We start from the raw sequence: 6,544 nt of genomic DNA, 5'->3' as shown, positions 1-6,544 counted from the left end.
GTTTCTCTGTCTCCTTCCCTCTCCCTTCTTCTCTGAAATCAATACAAATATATTTAAAAAATGGGTTCTACTGAAAGCAACGTCACAGGCTGATCTCATCATGAATTCCTAACTGGGAAGATCATGGTGGGTAGTCATGCCCCAAACATATAACTTCTTTAGTAAAAGGGTTATCTTTGCCTGAGCAAGCCCTGTCCATTGTTCTTGTACACTAGGTTAACTCACTTTTGGAATGCCAGAGTAATTCTCTTTTTCAGACTCCTAGGAGGCATAAGCATCCCAACGGAGCACATACTCTTGTTAACCATACTGTAATCCAGTCTCACCTTGTTTACTCCCATCTTCATTTAATTTTCCTTGTGTTCCCACCTTAATTTCAAATTCATAAAAGAAACTGCAAACTGTAATTCTAGGAAGTGTTTTTTACTCCATCTGTTGAGATCTTGCTTCCAGTTGTCCTCTGCTTGACTCAAATAAATGTTCAAAAAATTTTTAATTGATTTTTAGAGAGAGGGGAAGGGAGAGGGAGAGAGAGAAACATCCGTGTGAGAGAGAAAGATTCATGGAAATGCCTCCTGCACACACCCCACTGGAGATCAGCCAGCAACCCGGACATGTGCCCTCACTGAGAATCTAACCTGAAAGCTTTCCGGGCACGGGAGGACACCCAACCAACTGAACCACACTGGCCAAGGCTCAAATACATTTTTTTATAAAAATACAGGTTTTAACCTTCTTACAAGAGCAGTCTTGGAAGCACTGTCATCACACTTCCATTCCAGGCACCAAAATATTCTCATTTAAACACATTTAAAGAAAGTAACGCTATTAACAATGAACTGCAGAGTCAAGACAGTCTTGTTAAAGCTCAATACCCAGCAGCGAACACATTATCTGGCACTGAGCTACATTTTGTAAATCATTTGTGAATTCGAGAAAGCCAGTGTTGCCCAGTGGTTGAGCGTAGACCATGCACCAGGAGGCCCCCAGTTCCATTCCCCATCGGGGCACATGCCCAGCAGGGGACGTGAAGCAGGCAGCCCTTGATGTTTCCTTCACACCGATGTTTGTTCCTCTTCCTTCCTCTCTCTGAAATCAATAAAAGCATTTTTAAAAAAATGATGTCACGGATAATTCGGATAATTTCCCCAAGGTAGGGACCGGTATATCCCTCTCTGTTTAGTCCCATGGGCCCCGGAAGCCCCTTTGGGCCGGTGTGGGGAGACGTGCTCAGCTGGTGGACCGGCGGCGGAACCCTAGGAGGCGGAACTTGGGCTGCCCGGTGCTACAATCCTGCGGACCATCAGGAGTGCAGCACCCGCGGGCCCGGAAGGAGTTGACGGGAGCTGGGGCAGCGGCAGCCATCGCGCTTAGCTGTTGGGTTTCGGAGGGTGTAGGGCTGACGCCAATTAAGGAATCGCGTTCTCTCCAATCCCAGGTGAGTGACGGCCTCTCCTCTGGGGAGAACCGGCGGGCGGCAGCTGTGGATCCCGAGGAAGGCGCACTTTTTGGGTCTGGGCTCCTCCAGAGTCCCCGCCTGTGGCGGGGCTAGGAAGGGGCGCCTGTTTTTCGCCCCGGAATCAGGCGGCGCGAGGCAGGGTGGGTTCCTTTTCTGTTGTGCGGGGCCGCTGTGATGGTCCTCTGGGCAGGACACCGCTGCTGTCAAACGGTGGGTTATTTGAGGAAAGAACGAGATGACTCTAAACTGCAGGCAAGCCCTTCCTTGCCCTCGGCCTCAGTTTCCTCACCGGGGAAGGCGAGGGCGGCCGGAATCTGACAGCTCAAGAGGCTGTGACACTGCGTGTTGTTTTCAGCCTCCCGATTAGGGGCTCACTGCGCTTTACTACTGGGAGTTGACATCTTGCCACAGCGCAGGTCCCACAGCTCAAGTCCCATTCGAGTGGGAAAAAATCCACTTCTGGGGGAAACTGTAATGACTTATAAATTGTTCCAGGATTTTACAACAAGATAGAAATTTGTTTTGACAGCAGCGAAAACTCTGACATGGGAGGCCAAAAAACCCCCACCAAACTCGTCAGAAATTTAAGGTATTTGGTACGTGGGCAAAATGAGGTTAAGAGATCTTTTTACCTAGAAAAATTAAACCTAGTATTATTTGCATGTTGTTAAATCAGGGTCTGTACAGCTCTGAAGAATGTCGTCTGTCCAGTGTTAAGTACCAGTTAAGAGTAAGTCACAGTGAAGCGAATGAAAGAAAAGGAAAGGAACATGTATTGACTACTGTTTGAAGGCGCTAGCTATGCTCACAGCCATCCACTAAGGAAGGTAGTGGTATCATTTCTATTTTACAGAGGAGGAATGAAGGAAGCTTTACAGTTTGTCAGTGATTAGTGGTGTGATGTATCAAAGCAGTTGTATATGTAATACTGTTTAGTGGATTTGCATTCATTACCAAACTATTTTGAACTTTAAAAACTTTCAGGTTTATAGTTCATTGGTATTTTCTGAGTTTGCGGAAAAGGAAGGTGTTGCCTTTATTTTAGAAATGTTAGAGAAGTGTTTTCAATAATTACGAAGATTAGCAGTTTAAATGGGGTACATTTTAACTTCCCTTTCCTTTCATTTCAAGCAAGAATTGAGACAAAAGATTGGTCTATTAAAAATAAAAATCAGGCGGGGGAAAAAAAGAAAAGAAAAAAAGGACACATACCCTTTCTAATGCTTTAAGCAATAAATAAAAATAAAAAAAAATAAAAATCACTGCCACATCATTTGAAGTTTACCAATCAGAGTTCTATAGTAATGATTATTTTTCCACCCTCTTCCTTACGTACACTTATCTGAAACTCATTTAAATTATTTCTCTGCAAAACATTAAGCAAATAATTTTAAAATCACAGTGTTGAAAAGTTTATCTTCCTTTTGTATACGTTTTAGAACAATTTCAGTTAAAAATATTTTAAGGATTGAATTTGTCATTGCTTATGTCAGTTTTCATTTAAAAAACATTTTTATTGATTTCAGAGAGGAAGGGAGAGAGAGAGATAGAAACATGATGAGAATCATTGATCGGTTGCCTCCTGCCCCCTACTGGGAATGATGCCCACAACCCAGGCATGTGCCCTTGATGAGACTCGAACCTGGGGCCCTTCAGTCTGCAGGCCGATGCTCTATCCACTGAGCCAAACCAGCCAGGGCAGTTTTCATTTTCTTAATTCAGTACAGGCAAGTTCAGTACTCACACACAACTCTTTTCATAATATAGAGGTTTCCCCCCTTTTTTTCATTCTTAAAAGAATCCTACTATTAATATTTGTCACAGATTTAACTGTCTTTTAATCGAGTATCACTTTTCCCTAGAGGAAACTTAGTTCGTACTTTTTGTTGATTACATTAACCAAAAGGTCATGTTCCATTATTGTAATTGCTATGTATTCATTCCTAAAATATTTTCTTGAGATTTTTATTTGCATCACTGCTTTAAAACTTTAAAGGCTATAGAAAGAAAATCTAACAGTTTTAGGGGAGAATATTTATAAAGCAGTCTTGTCTTGAAACACCGAACATGGTTACTCTGGATCCTTAGTAATGCACAGGGCCTTGCTGAAATTCTGCAAAACATGGTCAAGAAGAGGTTTTGGCCTTCTTTATATTTCTAGTATTTCAATTAGAGAGAGAGGTATATATAATTCTAAATTGGCTTACAGATAGTATATTCACCTTATGGATTTTGTACCTTTTTTTATTTGTTTGTTTATTCTTTTTCCTGTCACCCCTTCCCCTTCCTCCACTTTCCACCCCCTGAAACCTGTCCATGATTTAATCATAAACCTGACACAATTACGTAAACAATTTTGATTTATCTCTTCTAGTGAAATTTCCTTTTACCTCAAGTTGAAGGAAACTAGTCTAGTGCCCTTTCTGGTGACAGTGCTGTTAATATTTAAAATAGAATCAGAATATCATTTAAAACTTGCTCATATTAAAAGTTGTTAATAGCCAAAACCGGTTTGGCTCAGTGGACTGAGCGTCGTCGGCTTGCGGACTGAAGGGTCCCAGGTTCGATTCCGGTCAAGGGCATGTACCTGGGTTGCGGGCACATCCCCAGTAGGAGATGTGCAGGAGGCAGCTGATCGATGTTTCTCTCTCATCGATGTTTCTAACTCTCTATCTCTCTCCCTTTCTCTCTGTAAAAAATCAATAAAATATATTTTAAAAAAAAGTTGTTAATATGTTTTAAAAAATTTAATTGATTTGAGAGAGAAAGAGAAACATCAATTTTTGTTTTTCTACTTATTTATGCATTCATTGGTTGATTCTTACATGTGCTGGCAATCTTGGCATATCAGGACAGTGCTCTAACCAACTGAGCTATACCAGACCAGGCCTAAAAATTGTTAATATTGAAGTTAATTTGCAAATTGGCATTTAAAGTTTTGTGCACTGAACTTTAAGTAATTTAGTCTGGATGAGTTAACACCATTTTATATTGTATAGTATTCAAGGTGTTTTGGGGTACATTATCATATTTAACCATTCTTACAACACTGAGGCAGGTGGTTATTCCCATTATAGTAGGAGGAAACGGGGGCTTAGAAAGATTCACTTTTCGAGAATGAAATAATAGTATTTCAAAATATGCATGTTAAATCCATATTTTTAAAATTCTAGACAGGTACTCTATCCATTTTACCATAGCTCTACCATACTTTATTTCCAAAAGTTTTTAATGTATTGATTGTATAATCCTACTCTGATATTGTATTTGCCTCTTTAGACTATCATAGCTTTTATTTTCTTTGAGTAGTACTTTTTGGAGTATTTGTATCCTGTTGTAGTTTATTTATTTTTCCCCCCTAGAGTTTACACCTAAATGGTTCTGCCTAATTACTTATATAAATTTGTTGTAAATATTAAAAGACCATGTAAATTTGACTAATTTTTAATATTACCTTTATTGAATAGTTCATGTATCATAAAATTTACCCTTATAAATACAGTTCAGAGTTTTTAGCATATTCACAATGTTATGCAACCATCACCACTGTCTAATTCCAGAACATTTTGTCACCCCCAAAAAGAAACCCAGTACCCATTAGCAACCACTCCTCCCAGTTTTCTCTTCCCTTCCTGTCTGAAAAACACTAATCTACTTATTCTAAGGATTTGCCTATTTAAGATTGTTTTTTTTGGTGTAAGAAGTTATTTTTAATCTGAGAGGTTCTATTCCACTAAACCCTTTGCACTGGTTTTCATGTTACATGAGTTAGATCACGTTTCCAATCTGTATAGGGCTTTTCCTGTTTGGTGTTCATGCAATAAATAAATCTGCTGATGTGTATATGTTTCCTTGTTCTTGACCTTTGCTCTTCACATGTCTTAATAGGGTGTCATGGTGTTGTGTAACCTGTTCTCAGGGCTCAGGTATCTGTTTGTGGCTAAGTAACTTTTATTCTTAGTTAGGCATTTTTATCTGTACTTTAAAATGACTAATGACTCCCAGCTTGTTTTAAGGTTCTTAGAAACCACGAGTTTTTAGAAATATAAATATCTCATTATCTTCTAAAGCAGAGTTTTCCCATATGTTATTAAATTATTTCTTTTTTTAAATGTATTTTATTAATTTTTTACAGAGAGGAAGGGAAAGGGATAGAGAGTTAGAAACATCGATGAGAGAGAAACATCGATCAGCTGCCTCCTGCATACTCCCTACTGGGGATGTGCCCGCAACCAAGGTACATGCCCTTGACCAGAATCGAACCTGGGACCCCTCAGTCTTCAAGCTGACGCTCTATCCACTGAGCCAAACTGGTCAGGGCTAAATTATTTCTTTTGGGACAAATTTTATAGCAGTAAATAGGTGCCATTCTCTCTCTCTCTCTCAGATTAATCTACAACCCCCCCCCCCCCCCTTTTTTTAAGAGATGTAGTGAGAAGGGAGAGAGAAACATTGATGTGAGGATGAGAGAGACACATCCATCAGTTGCCTCCCGCACGTGGCAGACCTGACCCAGCATCGAACTTGAGATCCTCCGGTACATGGGAGGATGCTCCAACTAACTGAGCCACCTAGCCAGGGTCTCTCTTGAATTCTTGAACTCCACACTCGCCTCTGTTTTTCTGACACAGTTATGGCCCACCTCACCCTTTTACTACATCACTGCCTGCTTTTCTACGAATGGCTTTCCTCCTTTTCTCCCAGTTCTATATTTTGAGAACCCTGCCATTGATTCCCATCCCTATGCACCACTGCCTTTGTACCTTTTTCCACTCAGCCTGAACTTCTGATCACCTTACCTCACCTTAGTCTCTCTTACTAGTACTCTCAATTTCCTGTTCCCTTGTCTTTTATTAGGTCCTGTTCTGGAAGTCCATAATCCTCCTTCACTCAATGTTCTCTAAAGTTAAGCACTGTTGGAGAGTGAGGGTGGGGAGGAGTAGGGGAGATTGGAAATCAGTGCAGATTGGTACTGCTAAATGCTTTTCAACTCCGGCCAAGCACTTGACTCTTCTTTTAACTTGATCTTTTCCTGCACAGTGGCTATTTTAATCCTCACTCTGCTCCTCAGAATTTCTCTACACC

At 40.5% G+C, this 6,544-nt stretch overlaps 1 protein-coding gene across 1 annotated transcript in view; it reads left to right on the top strand.

Annotated features, from left to right (window-relative positions):
- The first annotated feature begins 1,284 nt into the window (after positions 1–1,284).
- Positions 1,285–6,544, top strand: part of SAR1B (secretion associated Ras related GTPase 1B) — a 28,618-nt gene continuing 23,358 nt past the window's right edge. Inside the window, exon 1 of the mRNA XM_059680746.1 lies at positions 1,285–1,438. The gene's annotated coding sequence lies outside the window, so the exon portion shown is untranslated. The remainder of the gene's footprint in view (positions 1,439–6,544) is intronic.

The sequence above is a fragment of the Myotis daubentonii genome, unplaced genomic scaffold (genome assembly GCF_963259705.1).
Source record: "Myotis daubentonii unplaced genomic scaffold, mMyoDau2.1 SCAFFOLD_94, whole genome shotgun sequence".
Lineage (NCBI taxonomy): Eukaryota > Metazoa > Chordata > Mammalia > Chiroptera > Vespertilionidae > Myotis > Myotis daubentonii.
Note: the sequence above shows the minus strand (reverse complement) of the source record. Positions and strands in the feature narration are given on the sequence as shown.